At 42.3% G+C, this 17,608-nt stretch overlaps 1 protein-coding gene across 7 annotated transcripts in view; it reads left to right on the top strand.

Moving 5' to 3' along the window:
- Positions 1 to 17,608, top strand: part of PLEKHG5 (pleckstrin homology and RhoGEF domain containing G5) — a 1,098,541-nt gene that overhangs the window by 697,252 nt on the left and 383,681 nt on the right. The window contains exon 1 of one of the 7 annotated variants that reach the window (XM_085608901.1): positions 1,334 to 1,667. The exons of the other annotated variants lie outside the window; for them this stretch is intronic. The gene's annotated coding sequence lies outside the window, so the exon portion shown is untranslated. Of the gene's footprint in view, positions 1 to 1,333; positions 1,668 to 17,608 lie in introns of those variants that run through there. 7 annotated transcript variants of the gene reach the window in all.

Here is a 17,608-nt window from a genome sequence, read left to right as displayed (position 1 = left end):
TGGTACCAGTCTCAGCTGTATCATATCTAGTTTGGAACAAGCTTTATATGCTGGAGCATTGATTAATAGTGCATATGCCAGCTTGTACACAACGAGAGGGTAGCTGTTCCTAAAGAAAAGAGTGAAACAAGGAGGGGCGGTTGGAATAGCCTGTTTTCAGGATAGTCTTCCTTATCGGAAGATGGCGCCCTCACACACACAGATGGGTGTCCTGCTTCATCATAGGGGTTTGCTCCCCGTGAGGCCGGCGCTGCAATGCCCCATGGGCCCTGCAAGAGCGCTCTTTGTCGTAGATCTTGTCTTTTACCATTATGATAAGTGAGGGAATGTGGAGGTAGGGTAGTGTGTATAGTGCAGTGTGTTTAAAACTGCCTAAGGAGTACATTTTGTGGTTTTAATAGAGGGAGGTCCCCTTGGCAGGGCAAAAAACAGAGGATGTGAGTGCTGTCAGTGGGGTATTATGAACTGCAGCAGTCTCACAGTATGTATATTAAGGTCAACATGTTTCACCCCTAAATGGTCCAGAAGGGATCTGTGACATTTCCTCAGGACCAAAAATTGATGTATCCCTACCCTACACCAAAGCGGGATATGTGTTTGAGTTTAAAAATGTCTAGCGAAAGCTAGGGTTTGTTCTATCTAAGTGTGTATTTGAATCACTTAGCTTAATCTGAATTTCCAACCCTGCTGGTGTCTCGGTGAATGCTGCCTACATCAAGACAGGGAACCGTGTCTTTACTGCGGCTCGATGTGATCCCAAGTGGATTTGTGTTCGTGACCTACCCCCCTCTGCCAGCATGGCCAGGCTGTCTGTCGCTGTAGTGTAATCTGTTTTGTTGTCAGTCAACCCGCAGGTTGGCAGCTTTGTTATGCCTATTTATATAATGCACATTTTACGTTTACTATGGTCTTGCAGCGCTGTTGCAGTACAGTACCTTCTTATTTTGAGGATTCCGAGAAAGACCAGAAGGTGGTTGATTTCGTAACAATGTTGTTAGCAAATTTGTGATTGTTGTTTTACAAGTGTGTTGTTATAATATACATTTTAAGGCATTCGTTGTAATAAACTGCAAAACCCTAAAAAATGTTTAACACTTTTTTCTTCATATAAAATGCTGTGGTTCAGGCTTTGCATAGAAGAGCTCTAACATTTTTCAGTTAGTCGGATGTGGTTCATTTGCGTGATTGCATTAATGCACTGATGATGTCCTGTGGCACACTGTGTGTTGTTCTTTAACGCACGCTTGCAGCCCGTGACCACGTTTATTATTCTCTGCAGCCGCAGCACGCTCTCCGATCTATATGCTGCTCAGTGTGACGCATTTAAAAATACATCTGCCGCTGCGGCGGCGGCGCTCAGCTTAAAACGGCCACAGAACGAAGACTGGGGCCTGCTCACAATGCAAGGAAACGCACTGGCTGCGCGGGCATTGTTCTGCTAAGCAGGCATTCATTTCCTAATTCCTGCTGGGGGGGGGACACTGATATTTCAAACAAAAAAAAAAGCAGCCGCAAGAAATGCGCCTCTGGGTTCTCGATGCACAGTCGGACACGGTTGTCAAGAACAAAGCCGAAAAGAGGCAGCCATACATTGGGAAAGGTCCTCCGGGCTGGATTAAAAGTGCGGAACAAGTTTCTGAGCAGGTGGAACTGCCCACATTACAGCAGTAAGTACGAGGATGGGAGATAAAGGGGGTTATTTGCACGGCAGCATACGCAGTGTTTTGCTGATTAGACCGATCGGTATTGGCTGTCTCTCTTAGGAAATGGAACGCTCAAAATGGCGCCAGCAAAGCCACCCTCTTCCGGTATTACGTGATCTAGTGTTTAAAGGAGAAGGTTCCTTGGGGTACCTTGACAAGTGTTTACAGAACCCATTCCCGTTACGCATTGTAGTAAATGTTATTCAGCATTTTATGGTACGCACCACAACGTGAATGACCTTTTCTTTTGCCCTTAAATAGGCACAATCAATTCCAAACTCAATCATGCTCAGCTTTAGGAGGATGAAAGGCTGAATGATTATGCATATGTTTCGTTAACCCAACGGATTTGCCCTAGCCATTGCCTTTAAATAGCGGTGTCCATGCCTTTACATTTTAGTGGTCGATCTTAGGGACCTGTTGCAATCACAAAATGATTACTAATGTGAGAGTTGATCTTTTTAAATCACTGCTTTAGTACATTTATGTTGGGACTGGCTAGAGTTAATTCATTCGTTTTATTTAATTATCTTAAACAGTGCTCTAATGTACTTTGATTGTATTTAATGCTTTATAGCACAATCCTGCCGCTTTTAAGTGCTCGTAATAATATGCACTCCTGTTGTCTAATGTAAGGGTGCACAGTTTACCAACTTAGGAAGGATGGAAAGCTGAGTTTGCCCCACTGGGATTCACATGTGTTACTGCAGATTACAGCAGGTGTCATTGAAGGGTGTTTACTCTCTGAAACATCTGCCTGACACTTATGTTAAAGAGAGCTGCTTGTATTTAGATAATATAAATCTCATTAATATGTGCTTAATGGGGCGTTAAATCCCCACTCTGTCTGCAAGTGCTGGTATGAAAGATTTTTTCTCAACGATGGGTGAGTCTTGTCTGGTACCAAATGTTTGCAATTTACAGCTTGGCAGTAGGTGCATTAACCAACTGAGCTAACATAGAGGCTCTTAAAAGGGCTAAAACTGACAGAAAAATACACCTTTTTGCTATTCCTGTTCTGTTTGTCCCAAAGTGGTGTAATTTGAGCAGAATTATTGTTTAACATAATGATCAGAGGGTTCCCTTTCGTAGCTTAACCACACGCCTCTTTATCCAAGTGCAAAAGACACACATTTGCATTTGTCACCCTAAGTGGGAAGGGTATGCCCAGACGTGGGTCCCGTGCTCACTACGCCACCAGATTCAAGCTATCCTGGCTGATGAGGGGTGAAACACCGAAACCAGTCCTAGGATGCTTGTTTCTGGCCCAGGGAGGACCTGGCCTGGTAGTTCAGGCTGGACTGTTCCCATGGGTAATGCGGTCAACACTGTTTGCATATGGCTAGATCTAAACTGGAATGGCTTGGCGTGCAAACAAACAATGAATTTAACCCAGATCTGTGACTGAGAGTGAATGCTCGATTGATTCAGCATTCCGTCCACCATCTGTTCTTTTTGCATTTGTCGCCCTAAGTCGTAAGGGTATTCCCAGACGTGGGTCCCGTACTTGCTATGACACCAGATTCAAGCTATCCTGGTTGATGAGGGGTGAAACCCCGAAACCGGTCCTAGGATGCCTGTTTCTAGTCCAGAGATGACCTGGCCTGACAGTTCGGACTGGACTGTTCCCATGGGGAACAGGGTCAAGACTGATTTGCATATGGCTGGGTCTAAACTGGAATGGCGTGGAATACACGGAGAATTCTGTTTAAATCCCTGTGCATAGTTTTTACGGCCCTGCATGGCCTTGGTCCTAGACCGCTACAAAATCTCTTCAACTGGTACACTCCCACGCGCAGTCTGCGCTCTTCAGCAGCCAGATTGGCCATTACCCCCAAGATAAAGAGATCTACCTTGGGGGGACGTGCCTTCAGTGCTGCGGCAGCCCGTCTCTGGAACAGTCTCCCTATGGAGCTCCGACAGGTCCAGGAACTGACAGCATTCCGTAGGCAGCTCAAGACCTGGCTCTTTCCCAGAGCCTAACCCCTTTTTTTTCTCCTCCCTCCCCTCACTGTGTCGTCAGCGCCAGGATGCCCGTAGGGTTGCAGGGCGCTCTATAAATATTTTATACATACATACATACATAAAAAAAACCCCGAAGATTTAACCCAGATCTGGTGAATGTTTGATTGATTCAGCATTCTGTCCATCATCTGTTCTTTTTGCACTCCTCATCCAGGTGAGCGTGGGAAAAACGTACCTCTGTGTTGCACCCACAGGGTTGTATAGAAGCTGTTTTTTTTATTTGTGGCCTATGGACCCAATCCACCATAAAATTAGTAAATCTCCACCCAGCCATTTAAAGCCTAGCACAGGTGTAGACTTGCAGTTTATTTGGTGTTCCCAAAAGCTTTATAGGTTATGCCTGAAAATATTGAACAGTTAGTTGCACGTGCCCAGGCAAACGTCTTAAACCTGCGAATTACCATTTATTCGCATGCATAGAATGGCACCTCTAGAAATGTTTTTTTGGGGTGGTGGGGAGAACGAGTCGCAAATAAAACTGGGGTGACCACCTGAAATGGGTAATTATGATGTTTGTAGATGTGTTTTTTTTTATGTGTCCCTGTTGAAAACACCACTTTATTACCCTCAACTCTTGCTGCAGACTGATTGTTTTAATTCGTTTCAGAATCAGATTTAGCAGTATGTCTTTTCTGTACATATACTGAGCTCCAATTACTATTACCTGCTACTCTGTCTCTGCTCAGAGTATGCTTGTATTACATTGAGGTATATAGATAGATATTGATGGTGCATGGGGCCACTGAACTCTTCCCATGTTTCCATTTCCTTTCTGGATTGCATGCATGTACACGCATCGGGCTCTGAAACCTCTATGTAACTATACAAATTGGTAGAAGTGTACTATATAAATGTTGATAACGGGGTCATCTTTTATTCTGCCAGTTCCATCAATATGTTCGAACATGCACGTGGATACCAGTGTTGAATGCATTTTGTTGTCACACTCCTGGTATGCTTCTAATTTGCCTGCTGCTTATTTATTGTGGGGAAGAAAAAAACATACATTAATGTGGCATTCACATTATTTTAGGAGTGGTTCTCTGCAGACACTTTAAATTTAGTCAGGAATAATAAAGCATTAGTCTTTAAATTTGGCAAAATGTTTGCTGCTGTTCAACATGCTCATTGCACTGTTAAGAAATACTTCTGATTTGAGAACATCGGCTGGCAAACATTATTTGATTTCAAGAAAAATATAATTTGAAACTGAGAACTCTCACAAGCCCTTTGGACTCTATTCACAAAACCATTAGTGCAGGTAAGATTACATTTGCACTCAAAATGGCATGATTTATGAGTTCAGGGTATTCACAAAAGGTGATCTTGCACTTCAAGATCCAGTTACTTATGAGCAATATTACCCCATGATGGTGTAATATTATAGATGAGTAATTTTATTGCAGAGGAAGACAGTAGGTGCTACCTGGAAAGTCTCACACAATCTACACATTTACCGGGCATATGCAAACTTTTTTTCTGACTCTTAATACAAGCCTGAAAATGGCAAAAATGTACTCCTGTCAAGGGTATGTGGAAAATCCCTTTCCAGTGTGGTTATGGGAGGGAAGTAACCACAGCGCTTGCAGGCGATTTGGGTAAGGGGTTTTGCCATGGGCTAATATATAGTTCATGGGGAGAGAAAAAGTAAATAAATGCTATTACACAGATGCAGTAGCATTTTTCTATGTACCGTTGTACACTGTGTACAATTGCCTTGCTGAAACCAATCTCCACCATTTCAAGAACAAATTTACAAACACCCGGAAACCTGCCACTGTTGCAGATATCAAGGCATACCCCTGTAAGGTATAGTTATGCTTCTCCTAATACACAGATCCTGCATACAGCAACTTCAGCATTAAGTATAGACAGCTCAATTTCATGGTATTTTCTTGGTCTTATTTTTTAGATATTAGTGTTCAGACCCTATATACTCTGAGTGCCTACTATATGACCTCTAACAAACCCTAGCAGTTAATAAACAAACAGAAGTGGGAAACAAAGCTCAAAACATAAGAATGGGAGCATTTCCAAAGGTCCAATCTTCTTGTATTAAAATGGGACTTTAAAAGCTTCAAATACATTCAATACTTTTCAGGAGTCAGTTCCGTGACAAGACTGCCAATGTTGATCCAAAGTGTAGGGCAACATCTTTAGGTCTGGCCAACCAGGCGGAAACCTTCTGTAGAGCATTCCAAAAGCTTACAGTGGGCCTGGAGACTGCTCATTGCTTACCACAGATTGGTTCTATTGTCACTCTCATTTGCTTTCTTATTCAGGGGTTTGCCTTCCTCCTCTTGTGTTTGTCAATCCACTGCACCATAGCCTCTCTACCATCCTCTTTATGTTTAAGAAACTACTTGTTTCTTTTTTAAAGCATTCCATGAGAGTGCATGTGTTATTGGGATCTCTCGTCCATTTGCTGCTTCCTCTCTCCAATTCCTCATCCTCCGAGTGCTCTGTGTTGCTCCCTGCCCCACCGGATTGTTCTCTTCCACGTTTGCTTTTTGTTCCCTACCCGCACACAACCCGATGAGTTCTGTGTTTCTCCTCCGCTCTTGACATTGCTTCCCCTGATTTTTTTTTTTCTCATTCCATTGTTTTATTTAACATTCTCCACAATTCATTGCTCAACCCACCCATTCACTCTTGCTTCCCTCCATCCACTCCTTCATTGCGCCCCAACCCATCGTGGTCATTAAAAAAAAAAAAAAAAAAAAAAAAAAAAAAAACCACCCAAAACATTTTTGTGGAGCCTGGTAGCTAACCTTTACTGCTTGACTACTCCGTTTTTAAAATTGCTTTTGCACAAGTTCATTTAATTTAATTTACCACTCCAAGTGGCACCTTGGATTAGTAAATAAAAAAAGAAAATGCTGCTCATGCCAGACAGTAGATGCGCATGTGTGATGATGCATGTTCACAAATATGTTTTCATGCCGGCACGCCTACTGAATAATGCAGCCCCCAGTAGCGTCATGTCATCACATATTTTTTGATGCATTTTCTTTTTACCAATACTGCCCCGCATTGGCAAAGCCAGTAGATCATGAAGGCAAGAACAATTGGCTTTGTCAATGCTTGTTGAAATTGATATGTAAAGGGGTATACGTCTCATGATAATAAAAAGCTAAAACCAAACCCAATTGTGTTTTTTTAGCTTATTTATTTAAAATAAAATGTACGTGAATAAAACTTGATTTGCCTTTAATTAAGATATATCTTCAGATTAGGCCAAAGAGTTGTATGCGGAACTAAAATTACTCACTAATTCCTGGGTTTAGCTGATGTTTTCTCCCTGGGATCATCTAGGGTGATGAAGCAAAATGTCTGGTTTTAGGAAGAGTGCAGCGCGGGGCACAGGCCCAAAGCTCAGCACCCTCTAAAGCCGCTGCGCTGCACCAGCAACGTCACCCTATGCAGTCATTTCCTCATGGCCTACTGTGCATAACAGCTGCACATGAGGAAAAACCCTTCCCACCTGTGCTAAATGGTGTTTTTTTAAGCTCCACGAAGGAGAATATCTTCCTTTTGAAGACTCCCCCTCTAATTTTGAGGCGATTCCACCTTGGAAGAGTATTTCCTCCAGTCCTGTCAGGAGTACATGTCTGACCTTTATCAGGTTAGGATGCGGTCAGAAAGAGGTTGGTGAATACTCACAAACGTGTAGCTTTCTGGATATTCACTATTGCCGAGGGATTTTCCACCCAGTGATGCCACTCCCCACCCCTAACCATAGTTACACTCACACAAAAATATTCGCAAAAACCATTTCCAAATATGAAACCAACATTCTGAATTAAAAAAGAGGTTGTGCGGTTGTATATTAGGCAGTTTCACTCTGTAGATCCGAGTTACACATGCAAATAGCTGTGAGAATATGGCCTCTCGTTTCTTATCCACCAGTGGTCGTGGGGCGGACAAGGCCACTTGTGCCCCAAGGAATGCACCTCTTTTAAACAGAAGAGGAAACTTTTGATTACTTCTCCCAGCCTTCGCTTTCTTCACCTCTCAGGGGAAGCACAAACCAATTAATGTCCCGGATGTGCCGAATTGGTGCGTGCGTGGTGAGCAGAGAGCGTGCCTAGGCCGACCACTGAGCCGACACAAGGACATTCGCCTCGTATTATTCAGAGCAGTTACCAGCTGGGATCGGCTTTGTGTGTGTCTAGGAGCACAGCTGGCAGGACAGGCCCAGTGTGTGCTAACCACCGCAGGTAGCTGCCGGGCACGCATTCCTGACGGGGGCGTAGCGCTGTCAGCGATGGTTCAGGGGGTTCGAAAGTACCGGAGGCCCTGCTCTTCCGGATGGAACTTGCCTCGTGCATTGTTTTTTGGAATACGGTAGGCCAGGTGCTCTCAAATGATGTGTGTTGTGCTTTTTTATGTAGTATAGCGCACGTCTCCCAATTACTCTTAGCGCGTTTGCATGCTTAGGTATGCGTCTGCATGTGTGGTGTACTTTGCCCTCGAGGTCTTGACTCAAGACATTAAAAGCTGTCAGTGGCCCGGGGTCACCAGTGACACTTTCAGCTACCCCTCGATTTTTATCCAACAGCACTTTACATTGGGAAACTTAAAATAACCAGGTCTCTAATGGCAACATTCGAACCCCAAGCACCAGAATCAACGAGGAATGCAAAATACCGGGGGACCTAACAGTGTGGCGAGCCGCTGAAATGCCTGTATCTCAGTTAACATAACATGGGCATTTGTAAAGCGCACTCTCACCCAAGGGTATCTTGGCGCTGAATAACAGATGTTTATTGTTATTTAACGGTACTCATTTTATCAACCTCAGAAGGATAGGGCAGAGTGGACCTGCTGGGATTTGAACCTGTGACCATGAGCTCAAACACAGGCCCCTACAGTGGTTGCATTAGTCCACTAAGCCACCAGACCCGGCATCATAGATATTCATTGCCCTTAGGCTGAAAAAGGTGCCCTTAAGCATGGGGTCCCCAGCGCTGCAGGGCCATGTGTTACACCCATGACCAGAGTGGTATGTTATTCAATCCTATATACATTTGTGTAGAACGTGGGGGTTGGCTGGAAATGCTCAGCTGAATATTGGTCAGGTAAGGGGGGGCCACCTGGCATCTATGACCGTCGCACTGGAAAGGATGCCAATGCATGGTAGCTAGTGGAGTAGCACTGAAGACTGGGCGGTGCTTAATGGATAATTCTGGCTGATGTTTGCACTGGATAGCATGCCTACATCATCTCCATAGCAGCTCTCCACTAGTCCACAACAGGAATGAGCAGGTCCTGCATGAACTGACCTGAAACATATCGTGGTCATCATAACTGCCCGGCTTATTTGTCGTTGACCTATTGGATTCTGGGACTTGTAATTTACCATTTGCCAGTATAACAATGGGACCCACAAGTCGACCCATGCATAGTGCTTTAGGCTGACCATGACCCTGGTGACGGGGGTGTGTGTGTAGGTGGGGTATGAGGGTCATAGGTTTCCAGCCACGGTCACCATATTGGAGAGGACTGGTTTGATTTGTGATTTAAGGGGCAGATCTGGTCACACACTTGGACCGTGTCCTGTAAGATGGGGTGCACCCTCTGATAATGATCGTGATGAAGATGATGGTTCAGCAGTATACATTGCTGGAAGAGGAGCAGAGCGAAAGGCAGCATGGCACATCCAATATTCACTTGGTTATCAACGTGCTTCTGTACAGAAATGATCCTGTTGTGTGAGTGCCTGTTTGTGTATCGGGGTTGATGGAGGAAAGTGTACGCTGCCACCATGGGCTATTTAATGGAACATTTAGTGTGCTGGCAAAACTGTGATAAAGCTAACAGTAGAACGAGGTCTATGTGCTTCTTGTAGGACACAAATGCCCCCTACCTCCATGATCTTGGACTTAAAATTCCCGACCTGTTAATTCTCGCCTCGGTGCCTATTCTAATCTTGGGTCCCACTCTGCAACTCTGGGCAATAGCTTGCTTAATCTCCACAACGGCCCCCAAAGCGCAAAGGATGCCTGGCTTTCACCTGGGGGTGCCCAGGAGTGGATATCTCATAGGAAAAACCAGGAAGGGTTCCACAGCGGTATGAGTACAAGCGCCGGGATGCCTCCGGGTAGCTGCGCGCTATACAAATACATCACATTTACATTTTTCGCTCCCCTTTGCCATATATGAGACGGGTACTTGACTAGCTGCGTTGGTCTTGTTTCTGTGGCATGTGGTGCCACCGCTCGCCAGTCTCTGACGTGCATGTATCTGCAGGGGCACACTGTCTCTGGCTTGAGGCTTCCGTCCTGGAATGATTCCAACAGTTAGGAGCTGTCAGCATTTTAGAGCATTAGTTCTTAACTTGTTGTCGGTGGACACCAAGGCTGGGACACTTACTCGGGTGTCCACTTCTGTTTAGAACCTTAAATAATATGAGCAAATTAATAAAGTGTGTATGTATATATATATATATATATATATCACAAAGTTTGAACCAAATGACCTTGTAACCAGGTCAAGAAAATAAATACAAGAGCGCCTGGTCAAACAAGAAGAAAAAATCAAAGCCCACAAGGTGTATAAATTCGCCCGTGATAAGAAAGATTACGAACAGGGGCGTATTTACACTTTTGCACGAAAATGCAAAAAGATCCAAACTGAATGAAAAAGTTTCAAATACAGCAGCAGGTACTCGACCAATGACAAAGGGGCCTATCGATGAAGCTACTGTGAGCAGTGAAATTGACTCCCTGACGAGCAGTTTATCATCTGATGATGACAGCATCAACACAATGAGTACAACAGACCGGTCCAAAGTCTTGGATTTAGGAGAAGAAATCGATTTTTTAGTGGTGGATCATCGCCAGACATTGAGACCAAGGAATCAAAAGAAAAAAGAACAATAATCAACGCAAGGAGGCGGGAACGCAGAAAAAAGTGGAAACGGTTACAAAAAATCAAAAAAGCAGTACTGGCGAAAAAAACAACAATAGATGATAACACCATTATACATCTTTCCTCCATTATCCTTTCTGAAGCTGAAAAACAACTTCTAAGCCTCGAGTTGTCTTTTTGTCCCATAAGTGACTTCAGTTACACACGGACACGCATGAACGTCTTTTGTTACATCTGCAAACTTAAGTTAAAGAAGTTTTTCAGCATCAAGGATGGTCTAAAAGAATATGAGTCGAGCTCAAATAAACAATCCAATAGTGACCTTTCAGCATCTGATGCTGTAACTTTATTAACAATGAATGAACTTGCTCTTGCCAACATAGAGAATGGGTGTATTTCGGATGACGATACATCTACCCAACAAAGGCTAACTGAAGCAGCTGTTACACAACTGGGAGCTAACATGAGTCCTTTCAAGCCCAAATCCAGCTTTGTACCTTATATGCCCAAGGACGCGATTGACATCTTTCAAGATGTAATAGTGGAAGACCTCAAAAAATTGCACCATCAAATTAAACATCGCAAAAGATATAAAAGCGAACAGGAAAACCAATATGCAGAATTGGTAAAAAAAACTGAGCAATAATCACCAAATAATTGTTACTACAGCAGACAAGGGTGGTAACATAGTTTATCTGGCCACAACATGATTACATTATAGAGGCACAAAGACATTTGAGTTATCCATCGTGTTATGAAAAATCAACATTGAAAAATTATAATGATGCCAGAGAAGGTTTGAAAAAAGCTCTCCACAAATGGAAAAGGGAAAGTATGATCTTAACGGAGGAATTCCGTTTTTTGCATGTTGAACATCCTGTTCTGCCCAGACTATACCTTATACCCAAGGTGCATAAAAAGACGGTACCAGTCCCTGGGAGACCCATAATATCTGCAATCCAAAGTGTGGCAGAAAACATCACTCAATACATTGACCTTTTTTTACAAGATTTAGTCAAATGTTTGCCAACTTATATCAAAGACACCGGGGATTTTCTTAAAAAGATCAAGAATACTCCATGGTCTGCGGATTCGATATTCATTACACTGGATTGCGAATCCCTTTATACTAGCATTGAGCATTCCACGGGGCTTAAAGCACTGCAATACTTTTTAGACACTAGACTGTTGGAGTGCTATAGCCACAACAAAATGATTGTAGAGCTAGTATCTTGGTGTCTCAATAACAACTATTCTCTATTTGGCAATGACATCTATTTGCAGAAAAGGGGCGTGGCTATGGGGGCCTGCTTCTCCCCTAGCTACGCGTGTTTACACGTGGGTTGGTGGGAGGAGCAGGTCCTCAAGCGCATTCACGCCTCCGCATTCAATAATGATGTTTCTGAATGGATGAGATACATCGATGATGTTGTCATATGGAGAGGCGACGAACAAAGTGCCAGGGATTTTGTTGATGAGATTAATGCCAATCATGAGAATTTTAAATTTACATCACATATCAGTAAGACACATGCAGATTTTTTAGATGTAAGTATTTTTGTTCGTGAGGGCAAAATAGCAACCACCCTGCACAGGAAGAGCACTGCAGGCAATTCAACATTGCATGCCAGCAGTGCTCACCCCAGACACATAATCAACAACATCCCTTATGGCGAATTATTAAGGCTTAAGCGAATTTGCAGCACAGAGGATGATCTGGCTATCTGCACAGATCAAGCCCTAATAAGATTCAAACAGAGGGTCTACAAAAAATCTATCCTCAAACAGGCTGTCAATAAAATAAACGCCAAATCAAGGGCCTCTCTATTTGCCACCACGGGGGTCAATGGGACCGTATCTAATGACAGCGACACCAATTCTGTTCCCAGATTTGTAACTACTTTTAACAAACAAGAAAGAAAAATCAGAGCCATCATCACTCGTAGTTGGCCAATACTTCTCACTGATGCGGTTTTAGCCCCGAGGCTTCCAACATGTCCCACTATCACTTATAGAAAGGGACCATCGATGAAAACCCAAATAGCCAAGAGCAGCCCTGAATTAGGGAAAGATAAAATGTGGTTACAACCCCGGCCGGGGTTCGTTAAATGTTCCAGCTGCAAGGCTTGCAGATTCGGAATTAACACCACACAATACGCCACCCCATTTAGTCCAGAAATGGTTACTATTAAAGGGAGCTAAAATTGCAGGACTGAATATGCGGTCTACATTCTGACATGCACCTGTGGCCTACAATATGTGGGTAGTACCAAGCTACAGGTGCATGTCAGAATCCTCCAACATCTTCTGGCCATCGTTAACGATGGCTCGTATCCAGTCGGCAGGCATTTCAAACAAATGCATAATAACGATTTGCAATGTTTGAAATACTATGTAATAACGGCTATTCCCAAACCACGCAGGGGAGGCGACCGAGACAAGATGTTAAGAAGGATGGAATCCAAGGTCCTACTGGAATTAGATAGAAAATTCCCTAACTGTTTAAATACCACAGAAGATCTGTACCATTTCCTATTAATGAGATTATACAAGTAACAACATGCTGTATCTTTAATTTATATTTTTTAGGTCTCTTCAGGGGAGACTTTGGGTGGTACATTTCATGCGGCTGGCCTCCTTGCAGCACAATTGTTTTTAACCTACATATATTGCACATTTTCATTTTTCTTATGGGGTCTTTAGGTAGCACCAGCACTTTATATTTCAACACTTATTTAGTGGAAGATCGGTTTTCAATTAAGTCATCTTGCAGGGTTTATATATTGCAATGGATAATTACAAGTCAGTATTAGAACTGCAAACACAATTATATAAGTATTGGCCACAGATAGACGGCAGTACTTACAAAGGAGTTTCACATTTTTGCGATATTGGTACTAAATGAGTATCCAGCTGCCTAGCGGTGCATGAATTGCTTTTTTATGGTCTTTTAATGGAATTAGCCATTTTTGCACATGGAACTATGCTTACAATGAGAAGCATAATTTGCACAAAGGTGTCTGTTGTGATGTATAGATGTACATACAATCTTGCGTGATTTTGCACATATTTATCAGATTCATTTAGGCAGCTATTATAAAATTAGCATTTTTGTACATTGACCCATGTTCACAATACCAGGCACAATTTCGGTATATTGGTGACTAAGCTATATATAGCTTTCATTTACGCACACCGCTTGTGTCCCATTTCTAGAAATTCTGCATCAGTTGACTTTATATTTGCATTCATGCATTTAACTTTTACAATGGTTTTATTTTTTGCCATTTGTTGAAAAACGCAATGTTTTATTTTAATATCATGTTGTTTTAGAAAACAGACTAACGTACGTTCCACAAAGTGTATACCTGCATAGTATTTTATCTATGTTCATTAATCACGTGATGTGCACTAAGCAAATTTAAAAAACATGGCGGGCGATATCTGATTGTCTGTGAGCAAGGACGTTCTGTCCGAAACGCGTCATATTGCAGCTCTGAAATAAATATTTCATCTGTGCCTATTACCTGGGAGTCGTGTGGTCTCTGCTCGCCGGATAGCGCGGCAAGGCGCGATGAAGTGCGGAGACGACGCTGTTGGTTCATACATACATATATATATCATACTTCATAAATCATTCTGTTTTGGGAGATTTTCTTGTCAGTGAAAGCCCTGTGAGTAAACAGCATAAAAAGAATAGAAGATTTATAAGACAAAAAAGGCTGCATAGCATCAGTCAGCTACAACCCTTGCAGACATCCGACCCAGTTATTGACTTAACTGGAGGGCTCCTATCACCAGGCGAATGGAACCTCTTGAGCAAAGGCCTCTATTTCTGTCCTGTACCAAAGGACCATAATACTGCCAACATGATGAGAGACCTAAAAACCTTTGAGAGAAGATGCAGACTTGCAGAATACTTTTACAATAATTCTTATGTTGATCTGCCAAGCTACCATCCAGATCCATTTAAGAAGTTCCGCCATCCCAAATCATGGACTCCTTAATGTGGTAGAAATCCTGTCCTTGATACATACATTTTATCCATCAAGAAACTCATCAAGGAATCAACACCTAAAAGGATTTTTGATAACATCACCCGAGAAGAAAGAAAAGCTCTCCACCTCCTTCAACAGAGAATGGATGTCATTATAAAACCGGCAGACAAAGGTGGTGCAGTGGTTGCCATGAAAGTAAGTGATTATATTGAGGAGGGAATGAGACAACTAATGGATACCAACACTTACAAACCTTCAGAAACTGATCCCACAGAAGACTTGAACAAAGAAATTAAGAACATGGTTGTAAGATACAGGAGCTTAAACCTCATTGATGAAACAACAGCAGATATACTTGTTCATCCCAAACCAAGACCTGGGAGATTTTATATGCTACCCAAAATTCACAAAATGAACAATCCTGGCCGTCCCATCATCTCTGGCAATGACACAGCCACTGAGAGACTATCTTTATTTGTCGACCTGCACCTCCAGCCAATTGTACAGGAACTTCCATCATTTGTTAAAGATACCAGTCACTTCCTTCAGATTATTGAAAAATTAAACCAAACCTACACATTTGATGATGATACTCTTCTGGCTACATTCGATGTTACATCATTATACACCAATATACCACATGAGGATGGGCTTATGGCATTATCTGAAGCTCTTAATAAAAGAACTGTGAAAAAGCCATCAACAAATGTGCTTACCAACTTTGCAAGAGTTATCCTTAAATCCAACAATTTTACATTCAATGGTAAACACTATCTGCAGATACAAGGGACTTCCACGGGTACTCGGATGGCTCCATCCTATGCAAATATCTTCATGGGCAAACTAGAGAACTGTATACTTGCTACTTCTAGCATCAAACCACTGGTATGGCTACGATACATTGATGACATATTTATAATATGGAATTCAGGAATTAGAACATTGGAACAATTTACAGCTTATATCAACAATATCCATCCTACCATCAAATTTACCAGCAGCAATACTAAACAGAATCCTCATCTCCCTTTTCTGGATGTGCTACTCACCATTCATGAACACAAAATTACAACTGATCTGTACCACAAGCCTACAGATGCTCATTTGTATCTAAACTGGACTTCATGTCACCCACACCACACTAAACTGAGCATCATCTACAGCCAAGCACTCAGAATAAGACGCATCTGCAGCAATGAGGAAACCTGTAAAGACCATCTACAGGAGCTTGCTACATTATTTAAAAGGCGAGGCTATCCTCTGCATATCATACAGCAACAAATTGACAAGTCTTTGCAAATACCCAGAGAAGCACTTATTTGGAATACCAATGGCAGAAACAAAAGTGACAGAACTCCATTTGTAGTTGACTATCATCCATCAGCTCCTAACTACAGAAATATAATGCAAAAAACATTTCCCTTACTGTCCACTTGTGAAAAATTGCAAAAGGTTTTTCCAAAACCACCAGTCATTGCTTACCGCAGAGCTCCAAATTTACGATCTCTTATTGTGAGAGCTGAACTCAAGCAAGCTGTAACAAATGCAGGGGTTCATTGCTGTGACTCTAAAAGGTGCATCACGTGTGAATATCTTTTACAAACATCATCTGCAACTAGTTCTGTTACGAGAAGGACCTATGCAATAAGGCAGCATCTTACATGTCGCTCAACATGCATTATTTATGTGATTCAGTGCCAACGGCAAAGCTGTAAAAAGCAATATGTAGGCCAAACAGTGAATGACCTCCGTACACGATTCAGGAACCACAAATCTGCAATAATTATTAAGAAAATTGACCAGCCTGTAGCCAATCATTTTAACCTTGTGGATCATTCACTATCAGATTTGAAGATTTTCCCCGTGGAACATGTTTCAAAGGAAGAACTCCTGGACTCCAGGGAAAACTTCTGGATGTACCGTTTAAAATCACTGCATCCAGATGGACTGAACATTACTGACAACACAACCTGATTACTGCATATCTCAAGAGCTCTCTGGACTGCATTGATTCCAAATGGAATCTTCACTCATGATGCTTTTTGAAAATTCAGCTGTCATCTGTGCAGCCACAGAGCAAACCATCTTGTACTACCTGAGGAAGGCGGAAGCTGAAACGTTGTAGTGGAAATATATTTTTGTTCTTTGGTGAATCTATCTGTTTGAGTCACTTCTTTCTTGGATATTTTATTTCTTTGTGACTCATTGTATCCTTTGGGATCCAGATTTTTGCCCTGGCTGGTTGTTGTTTTCTTGTGATCCTTCATCTTCAAGTATATACATATATATATATATATACAAAACTGAAAATTGAAACATTTAAAACACTCTGTAAATATGAATGATTTGAGATTGGACGATGAAAAATAATTTGGCATCCTTAACCTGAGCTGTGGGAGTAGTGCAAGTACAGGGAACAGCAGGACGATGGTTGGCCTCAACTGCAGCGCCAGTATGCTCCGACCGAGGATACATTAGGAGCAAAAAAAGTGATATGCTAGAGTACTGCGTATTGCTCTGTCATTCAGAAATCAAATCAAGTTTTGAAAAGCTCCAACATTACCATAAAACGTTCGAATGTTGGATTTTTTTCTTTAAAATATTTCACAATTTGTGTTTGATGTATACTTGTTTTTGTGGTTTTGTCTATATTGTTGAGGTTGAAATCGTAGAAATTGCATGGGCCAAGGGCCTGGCTTCAGACATTGTTTTAGTGGGTGTCCACAGAAGGTTAAGAAAAGCTGTTTTAGAGCATTTGGGAATCATGAAGATGACTCTGTGGAAACATATAAGGGCAAGTCAAATTTAGGGTGGACCTAGTGAGAGTGAGTTGCCTGCAGATGTAACTTACAGTAGGTAGAAAAGTGGTAAACCTCGGGGCCCTACAGAAAGCTGTTCTCTGTTGAGTCATTATGTCACTATCACAAAAGGTCTCATGATGACACAGAATAACCAGCCTGCACTTGATCTAGCTCAACAAGGTAAGAGGTAAATGGCTTTATTTTGAGC

Source organism: Triturus cristatus, chromosome 1_2, assembly GCF_964204655.1.
Source record: "Triturus cristatus chromosome 1_2, aTriCri1.1, whole genome shotgun sequence".
In the NCBI taxonomy this organism is placed as follows: domain Eukaryota; kingdom Metazoa; phylum Chordata; class Amphibia; order Caudata; family Salamandridae; genus Triturus; species Triturus cristatus.
The sequence above is the reverse complement of the archived record's forward strand: the minus strand, read 5'-3'. Positions and strand labels throughout refer to the sequence as shown.